We start from the raw sequence: 16,477 nt of genomic DNA, 5'->3' as shown, positions 1-16,477 counted from the left end.
ATCGCTTCTCGGCCTTTTGGCTAAGATCAAGTGTAGTATCTGTTCTTATCAGTTTAATATCTGATACGTCCCTTATCTGGGGACCATATATTAAATTGATTTTTGGAACAGGGAGATGGAATAGGGGCTTGCTCCGTCCACTCCACGCATCGACCCGGTATTGCAGTGCCTCTGGGAACGGTGCACTCCCCTTCTGGGGAATTTCAAAGTAGCAAAGAAAAGAAAAACGACGAAAGCTCCATCAGGCGGCGGCGGCGGCACAGCAGCACAGACAAGCATGCACGCACATGGAGAGAGAGGAGAGCTGCTTGCTCTACACCTCTCCTGTGTCTGTGTCTGTCTGTCGATACAGCTCACTCACTCACTCACTCACGCAATGTGCAGACAACTCAACAACAGCACGGGCATCATATCTGGGCCGTTTGGCTAAGATCAAGTGCACATCCGGGCTGCAACCAGATCAGGTGCTGCAGGCAAGGCAGCAACTTCATGAGAGATGCCCCTTGGCATTCATTCCTGAAGCAAACTGCTCAACCGGCGCACTCATTCTGATGCCTGCTCACTCGGCTGCTGCCTGCACCAAGCACAGAAGCAGAGTGAAGTGGAGCAGGCCGAAAGACCTTTTCTGTCCCGCCACACTCGCTCCACTTCTCAGGCTCAGGCTTCTCAGCTGCTCCTTGAAGCCAACGGAGGACGCGACGGACGGACGGACGGACGGATGGACGGGCGGGCGAAGGAAGGAAGGAAGGAAGGAAGGAAGGAAGGAAGGAAGGAAGGAACGAACGATATCGAGTCACTGGCTCTGCTGCAATTTCACCAGCAGCCAGCCAGCCTGTCGGACAGGCAGGCTCGTTCAAGTGTGCCAGCAGCCAGGGCACGCGGACGGGAGGGAGGAAGGAAGGAAGGGAGGGAGGCATCCGATGGAGCCCGGCTACAGAGCAACGGGGCGCCGCCGCCGCCGGCACAACAGGGCCCGGTGCTCCTGCACCCTGCATCCTCCCCGCCTGCACCAGACTGCCAAGACTGCTGCTCTCCTGCCCAGACAGACAGACCAGCTACAAGCATCACCACCTAGCCATAGCATCAGCAAAACTCTGCCTACCTGCCCTGCCCTGGCCTGGCCTGGCCTCCTGGCCTCCTCTGATGCGTCTGCCTGCCCCAGGCCCAAAGCCCCGCCCACCGTTCAAGGTAAGGCAGAGGCACAACCCCCCACTCCACCCACTCAGACCTCCCCAATATACATCGGCAGTGCAGTGCATCTCTAGCCTCGCTCAGAATCACGTCCCAAACCCCAAGATCACTCAAACGTCTCATGCTTACACCTACCTACTCGGCGTCCAGCTTTGGCGCACGTCTCCACAATTGCCACATCCGTCCACGTGCCCCTGCTTCACGCACGGCACTGTGCCTCCCTCCGGCAGGCATTTCGCCGATCCGTTTCCTGTTTCACAACCAAGGCATAATCAGTACCCCTTTCCTTCCACGGCGCGCACACGCGCCCACCCACTCCACCACTGAGCCATGCCGGCCAAAAACGCACCTGCAGAGCAGTGGGGCACAGGGCCGCCGTCAGCCCGCGACACATTTCCCTCCTGCCGTGCCCTCCCTCCTGTTTCTACATCCGTGCACCCACCCCGCTGCAAAACCAGTCAGTCTGCTCAGGCGTCAGCACAGAGGCATAATGAAGGGCCTCGGCCCTTCTCCCTTTACTGCCCTCTGTACAGCTTGGCAGATCCCTCAGCACTCCGTGTGCACGTGTGTCTGTGACTCTGTGTGTGTGTGTGTGTGTGTGAGAGAGAGAGATTGAGTGAGTGAGTGAGTGAGTGAGTGAGTGAGTGAGTGAGTGAGAGAGAGAGAGACAGACCCTGCCAGATCCCTCAGCATTCCATGTGTGTTTGTGTCGGTGGGTGAGAGAGACAGAGACAGAGACAGAGAGACAGACAGACACACACACACACACACACACACACCCACCCACCTCCACACACCCCCGTGTGCACGTGTGTCTGTGACTCTGTGTGTGTGTGAGATTGAGTGAGAGAGAGAGACAGACCCTGCCAGATCCCTCAGCATTCCATGTGTGTTTGTGTCGGTGGGTGAGAGAGACAGAGACAGAGACAGACACAGAGAGACAGACACACACACACACACAAACACACACACACACCCACCCCCACACACCCCCGTGTGCACGTGTGTCTGTGACTCTGTGTGTGTGTGAGATTGAGTGAGTGAGAGAGAGAGACAGACCGACCCTGCCAGATCCCTCAGCATTCCATGTGTGTTTGTGTCGGTGGGTGAGAGAGACAGAGACAGACACAGAGAGACAGACAGACAGACACACACACCCACCCACCCCCATCCACCCTGGTAAAAAAAGGTGGTGGGGGAGCAGGGGAGAAGACACCACTGTGTCCAATGATAGCCTGTGCAGACGCAAAGTCTACAGCTTCTGTGAGATGAAACAAACTCAAGCCACTCAACAATTGTAATTCCACACACATCAAAATAAAGGCACAGAGGTGTGAATGGCTGCACTTCAGCCTTCGGCTTGGAGAGCACACCCATTGTTTCTCCTCAGGCACACCTGTAGCTGACATCTTCCTATTCCCAAGCTTGCCAGGAGGCTTTTCTGCCCGCGGACTTTGGCCACGTCCACAAACCTCGTAACCGGTCTTGAGCGGCGCACGTGGCCTCTGCCTTTGTCGCCCGGTGCAGTCCCATCCGCTCGCTCCCTCCCGGAGAGGGCAGAGCCTCCGAAGGAGACCGTTCAGCTGGATGCGCCAGCCAGCTGGGGCACGCAAAGCCGAGAGGCGCGCTCTCTTTGCCGAGTGCAGGGACGCCCTTGAAGGGCCGAGCGGCCTGCTCCCACTCCCCCTGCAGACTTTTGTGCAGACAGGACAGCGTGACCAGCCTCCCACGACCAGGAGAGCAGTGCAAGTTGAGCCAGCCTCTGAGACCGACCTGGGAGCCAGCCGAGGAAGCCGGCAGCCTTGACGTAGGCAGTGTGCCAGTGACGTAGGCGCCCGTAGGTACGGCCCCACTCCCAGATGATTGGTGGATCACTGGCAGCTTTACATAGCCTCTGACAAGTTGCACTCAGGACGGACCAGGTAGGCAACAGCTGTCCAGCACACCCACCGATCCCAGACAACCTAGGGGAGAGCTGCCAGCGGGCCAGGGCAGCAAGGTCTTTGCCAGGCCTCCTGCTTCAATCTAAACACCAGAGGCTAGGCAGGATGTAGCCGACTCAAGAGGCCGCCTGCATCGCTTCTCGGCCTTTTGGCTAAGATCAAGTGTAGTATCTGTTCTTATCAGTTTAATATCTGATACGTCCCTTATCTGGGGACCATATATTAAATTGATTTTTGGAACAGGGAGATGGAATAGGGGCTTGCTCCGTCCACTCCACGCATCGACCCGGTATTGCAGTGCCTCTGGGAACGGTGCACTCCCCTTCTGGGGAATTTCAAAGTAGCAAAGAAAAGAAAAACGACGAAAGCTCCATCAGGCGGCGGCGGCGGCACAGCAGCACAGACAAGCATGCACGCACATGGAGAGAGAGGAGAGCTGCTTGCTCTACACCTCTCCTGTGTCTGTGTCTGTCTGTCGATACAGCTCACTCACTCACTCACTCACGCAATGTGCAGACAACTCAACAACAGCACGGGCATCATATCTGGGCCGTTTGGCTAAGATCAAGTGCACATCCGGGCTGCAACCAGATCAGGTGCTGCAGGCAAGGCAGCAACTTCATGAGAGATGCCCCTTGGCATTCATTCCTGAAGCAAACTGCTCAACCGGCGCACTCATTCTGATGCCTGCTCACTCGGCTGCTGCCTGCACCAAGCACAGAAGCAGAGTGAAGTGGAGCAGGCCGAAAGACCTTTTCTGTCCCGCCACACTCGCTCCACTTCTCAGGCTCAGGCTTCTCAGCTGCTCCTTGAAGCCAACGGAGGACGCGACGGACGGACGGACGGACGGATGGACGGGCGGGCGAAGGAAGGAAGGAAGGAAGGAAGGAAGGAAGGAAGGAAGGAACGAACGATATCGAGTCACTGGCTCTGCTGCAATTTCACCAGCAGCCAGCCAGCCTGTCGGACAGGCAGGCTCGTTCAAGTGTGCCAGCAGCCAGGGCACGCGGACGGGAGGGAGGAAGGAAGGAAGGGAGGGAGGCATCCGATGGAGCCCGGCTACAGAGCAACGGGGCGCCGCCGCCGCCGGCACAACAGGGCCCGGTGCTCCTGCACCCTGCATCCTCCCCGCCTGCACCAGACTGCCAAGACTGCTGCTCTCCTGCCCAGACAGACAGACCAGCTACAAGCATCACCACCTAGCCATAGCATCAGCAAAACTCTGCCTACCTGCCCTGCCCTGGCCTGGCCTGGCCTCCTGGCCTCCTCTGATGCGTCTGCCTGCCCCAGGCCCAAAGCCCCGCCCACCGTTCAAGGTAAGGCAGAGGCACAACCCCCCACTCCACCCACTCAGACCTCCCCAATATACATCGGCAGTGCAGTGCATCTCTAGCCTCGCTCAGAATCACGTCCCAAACCCCAAGATCACTCAAACGTCTCATGCTTACACCTACCTACTCGGCGTCCAGCTTTGGCGCACGTCTCCACAATTGCCACATCCGTCCACGTGCCCCTGCTTCACGCACGGCACTGTGCCTCCCTCCGGCAGGCATTTCGCCGATCCGTTTCCTGTTTCACAACCAAGGCATAATCAGTACCCCTTTCCTTCCACGGCGCGCACACGCGCCCACCCACTCCACCACTGAGCCATGCCGGCCAAAAACGCACCTGCAGAGCAGTGGGGCACAGGGCCGCCGTCAGCCCGCGACACATTTCCCTCCTGCCGTGCCCTCCCTCCTGTTTCTACATCCGTGCACCCACCCCGCTGCAAAACCAGTCAGTCTGCTCAGGCGTCAGCACAGAGGCATAATGAAGGGCCTCGGCCCTTCTCCCTTTACTGCCCTCTGTACAGCTTGGCAGATCCCTCAGCACTCCGTGTGCACGTGTGTCTGTGACTCTGTGTGTGTGTGTGTGTGTGTGAGAGAGAGAGATTGAGTGAGTGAGTGAGTGAGTGAGTGAGTGAGTGAGTGAGTGAGAGAGAGAGAGACAGACCCTGCCAGATCCCTCAGCATTCCATGTGTGTTTGTGTCGGTGGGTGAGAGAGACAGAGACAGAGACAGAGAGACAGACAGACACACACACACACACACACACACACCCACCCACCTCCACACACCCCCGTGTGCACGTGTGTCTGTGACTCTGTGTGTGTGTGAGATTGAGTGAGAGAGAGAGACAGACCCTGCCAGATCCCTCAGCATTCCATGTGTGTTTGTGTCGGTGGGTGAGAGAGACAGAGACAGAGACAGACACAGAGAGACAGACACACACACACACACAAACACACACACACACCCACCCCCACACACCCCCGTGTGCACGTGTGTCTGTGACTCTGTGTGTGTGTGAGATTGAGTGAGTGAGAGAGAGAGACAGACCGACCCTGCCAGATCCCTCAGCATTCCATGTGTGTTTGTGTCGGTGGGTGAGAGAGACAGAGACAGACACAGAGAGACAGACAGACACACACACACACCCACCCACCCCCATCCACCCTGGTAAAAAAAGGTGGTGGGGGAGCAGGGGAGAAGACACCACTGTGTCCAATGATAGCCTGTGCAGACGCAAAGTCTACAGCTTCTGTGAGATGAAACAAACTCAAGCCACTCAACAATTGTAATTCCACACACATCAAAATAAAGGCACAGAGGTGTGAATGGCTGCACTTCAGCCTTCGGCTTGGAGAGCACACCCATTGTTTCTCCTCAGGCACACCTGTAGCTGACATCTTCCTATTCCCAAGCTTGCCAGGAGGCTTTTCTGCCCGCGGACTTTGGCCACGTCCACAAACCTCGTAACCGGTCTTGAGCGGCGCACGTGGCCTCTGCCTTTGTCGCCCGGTGCAGTCCCATCCGCTCGCTCCCTCCCGGAGAGGGCAGAGCCTCCGAAGGAGACCGTTCAGCTGGATGCGCCAGCCAGCTGGGGCACGCAAAGCCGAGAGGCGCGCTCTCTTTGCCGAGTGCAGGGACGCCCTTGAAGGGCCGAGCGGCCTGCTCCCACTCCCCCTGCAGACTTTTGTGCAGACAGGACAGCGTGACCAGCCTCCCACGACCAGGAGAGCAGTGCAAGTTGAGCCAGCCTCTGAGACCGACCTGGGAGCCAGCCGAGGAAGCCGGCAGCCTTGACGTAGGCAGTGTGCCAGTGACGTAGGCGCCCGTAGGTACGGCCCCACTCCCAGATGATTGGTGGATCACTGGCAGCTTTACATAGCCTCTGACAAGTTGCACTCAGGACGGACCAGGTAGGCAACAGCTGTCCAGCACACCCACCGATCCCAGACAACCTAGGGGAGAGCTGCCAGCGGGCCAGGGCAGCAAGGTCTTTGCCAGGCCTCCTGCTTCAATCTAAACACCAGAGGCTAGGCAGGATGTAGCCGACTCAAGAGGCCGCCTGCATCGCTTCTCGGCCTTTTGGCTAAGATCAAGTGTAGTATCTGTTCTTATCAGTTTAATATCTGATACGTCCCTTATCTGGGGACCATATATTAAATTGATTTTTGGAACAGGGAGATGGAATAGGGGCTTGCTCCGTCCACTCCACGCATCGACCCGGTATTGCAGTGCCTCTGGGAACGGTGCACTCCCCTTCTGGGGAATTTCAAAGTAGCAAAGAAAAGAAAAACGACGAAAGCTCCATCAGGCGGCGGCGGCGGCACAGCAGCACAGACAAGCATGCACGCACATGGAGAGAGAGGAGAGCTGCTTGCTCTACACCTCTCCTGTGTCTGTGTCTGTCTGTCGATACAGCTCACTCACTCACTCACGCAATGTGCAGACAACTCAACAACAGCACGGGCATCATATCTGGGCCGTTTGGCTAAGATCAAGTGCACATCCGGGCTGCAACCAGATCAGGTGCTGCAGGCAAGGCAGCAACTTCATGAGAGATGCCCCTTGGCATTCATTCCTGAAGCAAACTGCTCAACCGGCGCACTCATTCTGATGCCTGCTCACTCGGCTGCTGCCTGCACCAAGCACAGAAGCAGAGTGAAGTGGAGCAGGCCGAAAGACCTTTTCTGTCCCGCCACACTCGCTCCACTTCTCAGGCTCAGGCTTCTCAGCTGCTCCTTGAAGCCAACGGAGGACGCGACGGACGGACGGACGGATGGACGGGCGGGCGAAGGAAGGAAGGAAGGAAGGAAGGAAGGAAGGAACGAACGAAGGAAGGAAGGAAGGAACGAACGAAGGAAGGAAGGAAGGAACGAAGGAAGGAAGGAAGGAAGGAAGGAAGGAAGGAACGAACGATATCGAGTCACTGGCTCTGCTGCAATTTCACCAGCAGCCAGCCAGCCTGTCGGACAGGCAGGCTCGTTCAAGTGTGCCAGCAGCCAGGGCACGCGGACGGGAGGGAGGAAGGAAGGAAGGAAGGAAGGGAGGGAGGCATCCGATGGAGCCCGGCTACAGAGCAACGGGGCGCCGCCGCCGCCGCCGGCACAACAGGGCCCGGTGCTCCTGCACCCTGCATCCTCCCCGCCTGCACCAGACTGCCAAGACTGCTGCTCTCCTGCCCAGACAGACAGACCAGCTACAAGCATCACCACCTAGCCATAGCATCAGCAAAACTCTGCCTACCTGCCCTGCCCTGGCCTGGCCTGGCCTCCTGGCCTCCTCTGATGCGTCTGCCTGCCCCAGGCCCAAAGCCCCGCCCACCGTTCAAGGTAAGGCAGAGGCACAACCCCCCACTCCACCCACTCAGACCTCCCCAATATACATCGGCAGTGCAGTGCATCTCTAGCCTCGCTCAGAATCACGTCCCAAACCCCAAGATCACTCAAACGTCTCATGCTTACACCTACCTACTCGGCGTCCAGCTTTGGCGCACGTCTCCACAATTGCCACATCCGTCCACGTGCCCCTGCTTCACGCACGGCACTGTGCCTCCCTCCGGCAGGCATTTCGCCGATCCGTTTCCTGTTTCACAACCAAGGCATAATCAGTACCCCTTTCCTTCCACGGCGCGCACACGCGCCCACCCACTCCACCACTGAGCCATGCCGGCCAAAAACGCACCTGCAGAGCAGTGGGGCACAGGGCCGCCGTCAGCCCGCGACACATTTCCCTCCTGCCGTGCCCTCCCTCCTGTTTCTACATCCGTGCACCCACCCCGCTGCAAAACCAGTCAGTCTGCTCAGGCGTCAGCACAGAGGCATAATGAAGGGCCTCGGCCCTTCTCCCTTTACTGCCCTCTGTACAGCTTGGCAGATCCCTCAGCACTCCGTGTGCACGTGTGTCTGTGACTCTGTGTGTGTGTGTGTGAGAGAGAGATTGAGTGAGTGAGTGAGTGAGTGAGTGAGTGAGTGAGAGAGAGAGAGACAGACCCTGCCAGATCCCTCAGCATTCCATGTGTGTTTGTGTCGGTGGGTGAGAGAGACAGAGACAGAGACAGAGAGACAGACAGACAGACACACACACACACACACACACACACACACACACACACACACACACACACCCACCCACCTCCACACACCCCCGTGTGCACGTGTGTCTGTGACTCTGTGTGTGTGTGAGATTGAGTGAGAGAGAGAGACAGACCCTGCCAGATCCCTCAGCATTCCATGTGTGTTTGTGTCGGTGGGTGAGAGAGACAGAGACAGAGACAGAGAGACAGACAGACAGACACACAGACACACACACACACACACACACACACACACACCCACCCACCTCCACACACCCCCGTGTGCACGTGTGTCTGTGACTCTGTGTGTGTGTGAGATTGAGTGAGAGAGAGAGACAGACCCTGCCAGATCCCTCAGCATTCCATGTGTGTTTGTGTCGGTGGGTGAGAGAGACAGAGACAGAGACAGACACAGAGAGACAGACACACACACACACACAAACACACACACACACCCACCCCCACACACCCCCGTGTGCACGTGTGTCTGTGACTCTGTGTGTGTGTGAGATTGAGTGAGTGAGAGAGAGAGACAGACCGACCCTGCCAGATCCCTCAGCATTCCATGTGTGTTTGTGTCGGTGGGTGAGAGAGACAGAGACAGACACAGAGAGACAGACAGACACACACACACACCCACCCACCCCCATCCACCCTGGTAAAAAAAGGTGGTGGGGGAGCAGGGGAGAAGACACCACTGTGTCCAATGATAGCCTGTGCAGACGCAAAGTCTACAGCTTCTGTGAGATGAAACAAACTCAAGCCACTCAACAATTGTAATTCCACACACATCAAAATAAAGGCACAGAGGTGTGAATGGCTGCACTTCAGCCTTCGGCTTGGAGAGCACACCCATTGTTTCTCCTCAGGCACACCTGTAGCTGACATCTTCCTATTCCCAAGCTTGCCAGGAGGCTTTTCTGCCCGCGGACTTTGGCCACGTCCACAAACCTCGTAACCGGTCTTGAGCGGCGCACGTGGCCTCTGCCTTTGTCGCCCGGTGCAGTCCCATCCGCTCGCTCCCTCCCGGAGAGGGCAGAGCCTCCGAAGGAGACCGTTCAGCTGGATGCGCCAGCCAGCTGGGGCACGCAAAGCCGAGAGGCGCGCTCTCTTTGCCGAGTGCAGGGACGCCCTTGAAGGGCCGAGCGGCCTGCTCCCACTCCCCCTGCAGACTTTTGTGCAGACAGGACAGCGTGACCAGCCTCCCACGACCAGGAGAGCAGTGCAAGTTGAGCCAGCCTCTGAGACCGACCTGGGAGCCAGCCGAGGAAGCCGGCAGCCTTGACGTAGGCAGTGTGCCAGTGACGTAGGCGCCCGTAGGTACGGCCCCACTCCCAGATGATTGGTGGATCACTGGCAGCTTTACATAGCCTCTGACAAGTTGCACTCAGGACGGACCAGGTAGGCAACAGCTGTCCAGCACACCCACCGATCCCAGACAACCTAGGGGAGAGCTGCCAGCGGGCCAGGGCAGCAAGGTCTTTGCCAGGCCTCCTGCTTCAATCTAAACACCAGAGGCTAGGCAGGATGTAGCCGACTCAAGAGGCCGCCTGCATCGCTTCTCGGCCTTTTGGCTAAGATCAAGTGTAGTATCTGTTCTTATCAGTTTAATATCTGATACGTCCCTTATCTGGGGACCATATATTAAATTGATTTTTGGAACAGGGAGATGGAATAGGGGCTTGCTCCGTCCACTCCACGCATCGACCCGGTATTGCAGTGCCTCTGGGAACGGTGCACTCCCCTTCTGGGGAATTTCAAAGTAGCAAAGAAAAGAAAAACGACGAAAGCTCCATCAGGCGGCGGCGGCGGCACAGCAGCACAGACAAGCATGCACGCACATGGAGAGAGAGGAGAGCTGCTTGCTCTACACCTCTCCTGTGTCTGTGTCTGTCTGTCGATACAGCTCACTCACTCACTCACTCACGCAATGTGCAGACAACTCAACAACAGCACGGGCATCATATCTGGGCCGTTTGGCTAAGATCAAGTGCACATCCGGGCTGCAACCAGATCAGGTGCTGCAGGCAAGGCAGCAACTTCATGAGAGATGCCCCTTGGCATTCATTCCTGAAGCAAACTGCTCAACCGGCGCACTCATTCTGATGCCTGCTCACTCGGCTGCTGCCTGCACCAAGCACAGAAGCAGAGTGAAGTGGAGCAGGCCGAAAGACCTTTTCTGTCCCGCCACACTCGCTCCACTTCTCAGGCTCAGGCTTCTCAGCTGCTCCTTGAAGCCAACGGAGGACGCGACGGACGGACGGACGGACGGATGGACGGGCGGGCGAAGGAAGGAAGGAAGGAAGGAAGGAAGGAAGGAAGGAAGGAACGAACGAACGATATCGAGTCACTGGCTCTGCTGCAATTTCACCAGCAGCCAGCCAGCCTGTCGGACAGGCAGGCTCGTTCAAGTGTGCCAGCAGCCAGGGCACGCGGACGGGAGGGAGGAAGGAAGGAAGGGAGGGAGGCATCCGATGGAGCCCGGCTACAGAGCAACGGGGCGCCGCCGCCGCCGGCACAACAGGGCCCGGTGCTCCTGCACCCTGCATCCTCCCCGCCTGCACCAGACTGCCAAGACTGCTGCTCTCCTGCCCAGACAGACAGACCAGCTACAAGCATCACCACCTAGCCATAGCATCAGCAAAACTCTGCCTACCTGCCCTGCCCTGGCCTGGCCTGGCCTCCTGGCCTCCTCTGATGCGTCTGCCTGCCCCAGGCCCAAAGCCCCGCCCACCGTTCAAGGTAAGGCAGAGGCACAACCCCCCACTCCACCCACTCAGACCTCCCCAATATACATCGGCAGTGCAGTGCATCTCTAGCCTCGCTCAGAATCACGTCCCAAACCCCAAGATCACTCAAACGTCTCATGCTTACACCTACCTACTCGGCGTCCAGCTTTGGCGCACGTCTCCACAATTGCCACATCCGTCCACGTGCCCCTGCTTCACGCACGGCACTGTGCCTCCCTCCGGCAGGCATTTCGCCGATCCGTTTCCTGTTTCACAACCAAGGCATAATCAGTACCCCTTTCCTTCCACGGCGCGCACACGCGCCCACCCACTCCACCACTGAGCCATGCCGGCCAAAAACGCACCTGCAGAGCAGTGGGGCACAGGGCCGCCGTCAGCCCGCGACACATTTCCCTCCTGCCGTGCCCTCCCTCCTGTTTCTACATCCGTGCACCCACCCCGCTGCAAAACCAGTCAGTCTGCTCAGGCGTCAGCACAGAGGCATAATGAAGGGCCTCGGCCCTTCTCCCTTTACTGCCCTCTGTACAGCTTGGCAGATCCCTCAGCACTCCGTGTGCACGTGTGTCTGTGACTCTGTGTGTGTGTGTGTGTGTGTGAGAGAGAGAGATTGAGTGAGTGAGTGAGTGAGTGAGTGAGTGAGTGAGTGAGTGAGAGAGAGAGAGACAGACCCTGCCAGATCCCTCAGCATTCCATGTGTGTTTGTGTCGGTGGGTGAGAGAGACAGAGACAGAGACAGAGAGACAGACAGACACACACACACACACACACACACACCCACCCACCTCCACACACCCCCGTGTGCACGTGTGTCTGTGACTCTGTGTGTGTGTGAGATTGAGTGAGAGAGAGAGACAGACCCTGCCAGATCCCTCAGCATTCCATGTGTGTTTGTGTCGGTGGGTGAGAGAGACAGAGACAGAGACAGACACAGAGAGACAGACACACACACACACACAAACACACACACACACCCACCCCCACACACCCCCGTGTGCACGTGTGTCTGTGACTCTGTGTGTGTGTGAGATTGAGTGAGTGAGAGAGAGAGACAGACCGACCCTGCCAGATCCCTCAGCATTCCATGTGTGTTTGTGTCGGTGGGTGAGAGAGACAGAGACAGACACAGAGAGACAGACAGACACACACACACACCCACCCACCCCCATCCACCCTGGTAAAAAAAGGTGGTGGGGGAGCAGGGGAGAAGACACCACTGTGTCCAATGATAGCCTGTGCAGACGCAAAGTCTACAGCTTCTGTGAGATGAAACAAACTCAAGCCACTCAACAATTGTAATTCCACACACATCAAAATAAAGGCACAGAGGTGTGAATGGCTGCACTTCAGCCTTCGGCTTGGAGAGCACACCCATTGTTTCTCCTCAGGCACACCTGTAGCTGACATCTTCCTATTCCCAAGCTTGCCAGGAGGCTTTTCTGCCCGCGGACTTTGGCCACGTCCACAAACCTCGTAACCGGTCTTGAGCGGCGCACGTGGCCTCTGCCTTTGTCGCCCGGTGCAGTCCCATCCGCTCGCTCCCTCCCGGAGAGGGCAGAGCCTCCGAAGGAGACCGTTCAGCTGGATGCGCCAGCCAGCTGGGGCACGCAAAGCCGAGAGGCGCGCTCTCTTTGCCGAGTGCAGGGACGCCCTTGAAGGGCCGAGCGGCCTGCTCCCACTCCCCCTGCAGACTTTTGTGCAGACAGGACAGCGTGACCAGCCTCCCACGACCAGGAGAGCAGTGCAAGTTGAGCCAGCCTCTGAGACCGACCTGGGAGCCAGCCGAGGAAGCCGGCAGCCTTGACGTAGGCAGTGTGCCAGTGACGTAGGCGCCCGTAGGTACGGCCCCACTCCCAGATGATTGGTGGATCACTGGCAGCTTTACATAGCCTCTGACAAGTTGCACTCAGGACGGACCAGGTAGGCAACAGCTGTCCAGCACACCCACCGATCCCAGACAACCTAGGGGAGAGCTGCCAGCGGGCCAGGGCAGCAAGGTCTTTGCCAGGCCTCCTGCTTCAATCTAAACACCAGAGGCTAGGCAGGATGTAGCCGACTCAAGAGGCCGCCTGCATCGCTTCTCGGCCTTTTGGCTAAGATCAAGTGTAGTATCTGTTCTTATCAGTTTAATATCTGATACGTCCCTTATCTGGGGACCATATATTAAATTGATTTTTGGAACAGGGAGATGGAATAGGGGCTTGCTCCGTCCACTCCACGCATCGACCCGGTATTGCAGTGCCTCTGGGAACGGTGCACTCCCCTTCTGGGGAATTTCAAAGTAGCAAAGAAAAGAAAAACGACGAAAGCTCCATCAGGCGGCGGCGGCGGCACAGCAGCACAGACAAGCATGCACGCACATGGAGAGAGAGGAGAGCTGCTTGCTCTACACCTCTCCTGTGTCTGTGTCTGTCTGTCGATACAGCTCACTCACTCACTCACTCACGCAATGTGCAGACAACTCAACAACAGCACGGGCATCATATCTGGGCCGTTTGGCTAAGATCAAGTGCACATCCGGGCTGCAACCAGATCAGGTGCTGCAGGCAAGGCAGCAACTTCATGAGAGATGCCCCTTGGCATTCATTCCTGAAGCAAACTGCTCAACCGGCGCACTCATTCTGATGCCTGCTCACTCGGCTGCTGCCTGCACCAAGCACAGAAGCAGAGTGAAGTGGAGCAGGCCGAAAGACCTTTTCTGTCCCGCCACACTCGCTCCACTTCTCAGGCTCAGGCTTCTCAGCTGCTCCTTGAAGCCAACGGAGGACGCGACGGACGGACGGACGGACGGATGGACGGGCGGGCGAAGGAAGGAAGGAAGGAAGGAAGGAAGGAAGGAAGGAAGGAAGGAACGAACGATATCGAGTCACTGGCTCTGCTGCAATTTCACCAGCAGCCAGCCAGCCTGTCGGACAGGCAGGCTCGTTCAAGTGTGCCAGCAGCCAGGGCACGCGGACGGGAGGGAGGAAGGAAGGAAGGGAGGGAGGCATCCGATGGAGCCCGGCTACAGAGCAACGGGGCGCCGCCGCCGCCGGCACAACAGGGCCCGGTGCTCCTGCACCCTGCATCCTCCCCGCCTGCACCAGACTGCCAAGACTGCTGCTCTCCTGCCCAGACAGACAGACCAGCTACAAGCATCACCACCTAGCCATAGCATCAGCAAAACTCTGCCTACCTGCCCTGCCCTGGCCTGGCCTGGCCTCCTGGCCTCCTCTGATGCGTCTGCCTGCCCCAGGCCCAAAGCCCCGCCCACCGTTCAAGGTAAGGCAGAGGCACAACCCCCCACTCCACCCACTCAGACCTCCCCAATATACATCGGCAGTGCAGTGCATCTCTAGCCTCGCTCAGAATCACGTCCCAAACCCCAAGATCACTCAAACGTCTCATGCTTACACCTACCTACTCGGCGTCCAGTTTTGGCGCACGTCTCCACAATTGCCACATCCGTCCACGTGCCCCTGCTTCACGCACGGCACTGTGCCTCCCTCCGGCAGGCATTTCGCCGATCCGTTTCCTGTTTCACAACCAAGGCATAATCAGTACCCCTTTCCTTCCACGGCGCGCACACGCGCCCACCCACTCCACCACTGAGCCATGCCGGCCAAAAACGCACCTGCAGAGCAGTGGGGCACAGGGCCGCCGTCAGCCCGCGACACATTTCCCTCCTGCCGTGCCCTCCCTCCTGTTTCTACATCCGTGCACCCACCCCGCTGCAAAACCAGTCAGTCTGCTCAGGCGTCAGCACAGAGGCATAATGAAGGGCCTCGGCCCTTCTCCCTTTACTGCCCTCTGTACAGCTTGGCAGATCCCTCAGCACTCCGTGTGCACGTGTGTCTGTGACTCTGTGTGTGTGTGTGTGTGTGTGAGAGAGAGAGATTGAGTGAGTGAGTGAGTGAGTGAGTGAGTGAGTGAGTGAGTGAGAGAGAGAGAGACAGACCCTGCCAGATCCCTCAGCATTCCATGTGTGTTTGTGTCGGTGGGTGAGAGAGACAGAGACAGAGACAGAGAGACAGACAGACACACACACACACACACACACACACCCACCCACCTCCACACACCCCCGTGTGCACGTGTGTCTGTGACTCTGTGTGTGTGTGAGATTGAGTGAGAGAGAGAGACAGACCCTGCCAGATCCCTCAGCATTCCATGTGTGTTTGTGTCGGTGGGTGAGAGAGACAGAGACAGAGACAGACACAGAGAGACAGACACACACACACACACAAACACACACACACACCCACCCCCACACACCCCCGTGTGCACGTGTGTCTGTGACTCTGTGTGTGTGTGAGATTGAGTGAGTGAGAGAGAGAGACAGACCGACCCTGCCAGATCCCTCAGCATTCCATGTGTGTTTGTGTCGGTGGGTGAGAGAGACAGAGACAGACACAGAGAGACAGACAGACACACACACACACCCACCCACCCCCATCCACCCTGGTAAAAAAAGGTGGTGGGGGAGCAGGGGAGAAGACACCACTGTGTCCAATGATAGCCTGTGCAGACGCAAAGTCTACAGCTTCTGTGAGATGAAACAAACTCAAGCCACTCAACAATTGTAATTCCACACACATCAAAATAAAGGCACAGAGGTGTGAATGGCTGCACTTCAGCCTTCGGCTTGGAGAGCACACCCATTGTTTCTCCTCAGGCACACCTGTAGCTGACATCTTCCTATTCCCAAGCTTGCCAGGAGGCTTTTCTGCCCGCGGACTTTGGCCACGTCCACAAACCTCGTAACCGGTCTTGAGCGGCGCACGTGGCCTCTGCCTTTGTCGCCCGGTGCAGTCCCATCCGCTCGCTCCCTCCCGGAGAGGGCAGAGCCTCCGAAGGAGACCGTTCAGCTGGATGCGCCAGCCAGCTGGGGCACGCAAAGCCGAGAGGCGCGCTCTCTTTGCCGAGTGCAGGGACGCCCTTGAAGGGCCGAGCGGCCTGCTCCCACTCCCCCTGCAGACTTTTGTGCAGACAGGACAGCGTGACCAGCCTCCCACGACCAGGAGAGCAGTGCAAGTTGAGCCAGCCTCTGAGACCGACCTGGGAGCCAGCCGAGGAAGCCGGCAGCCTTGACGTAGGCAGTGTGCCAGTGACGTAGGCGCCCGTAGGTACGGCCCCACTCCCAGATGATTGGTGGATCACTGGCAGCTTTACATAGCCTCTGACAAGTTGCACTCAGGACGGACCAGGTAGGCAACA

At 57.8% G+C, this 16,477-nt stretch overlaps 5 non-coding genes across 5 annotated transcripts; all 5 read left to right on the top strand.

Moving 5' to 3' along the window:
* Nucleotides 1-191, top strand: LOC140192024 (U2 spliceosomal RNA). Its single transcript, XR_011884002.1, has one exon. It is a non-coding gene; the product is annotated as a U2 spliceosomal RNA (small nuclear RNA).
* Nucleotides 192-3,266: 3,075 nt separating this feature from the next.
* Nucleotides 3,267-3,457, top strand: LOC140192023 (U2 spliceosomal RNA). Its single transcript, XR_011884001.1, has one exon. It is a non-coding gene; the product is annotated as a U2 spliceosomal RNA (small nuclear RNA).
* A 3,071-nt stretch (nt 3,458-6,528) lies between these two features.
* LOC140192021 (U2 spliceosomal RNA) lies at nt 6,529-6,719 on the top strand. Its single transcript, XR_011883999.1, has one exon. It is a non-coding gene; the product is annotated as a U2 spliceosomal RNA (small nuclear RNA).
* Nucleotides 6,720-10,088: 3,369 nt separating this feature from the next.
* LOC140192020 (U2 spliceosomal RNA) lies at nt 10,089-10,279 on the top strand. Its single transcript, XR_011883998.1, has one exon. It is a non-coding gene; the product is annotated as a U2 spliceosomal RNA (small nuclear RNA).
* A 3,075-nt stretch (nt 10,280-13,354) lies between these two features.
* Nucleotides 13,355-13,545, top strand: LOC140192019 (U2 spliceosomal RNA). Its single transcript, XR_011883997.1, has one exon. It is a non-coding gene; the product is annotated as a U2 spliceosomal RNA (small nuclear RNA).
* Nucleotides 13,546-16,477: the final 2,932 nt, after the last annotated feature.

This window comes from Mobula birostris, assembly GCF_030028105.1.
Source record: "Mobula birostris isolate sMobBir1 chromosome 11 unlocalized genomic scaffold, sMobBir1.hap1 SUPER_11_unloc_1, whole genome shotgun sequence".
NCBI classification, from domain to species: domain Eukaryota; kingdom Metazoa; phylum Chordata; class Chondrichthyes; order Myliobatiformes; family Myliobatidae; genus Mobula; species Mobula birostris.
The sequence above is the reverse complement of the archived record's forward strand: the minus strand, read 5'-3'. Positions and strand labels throughout refer to the sequence as shown.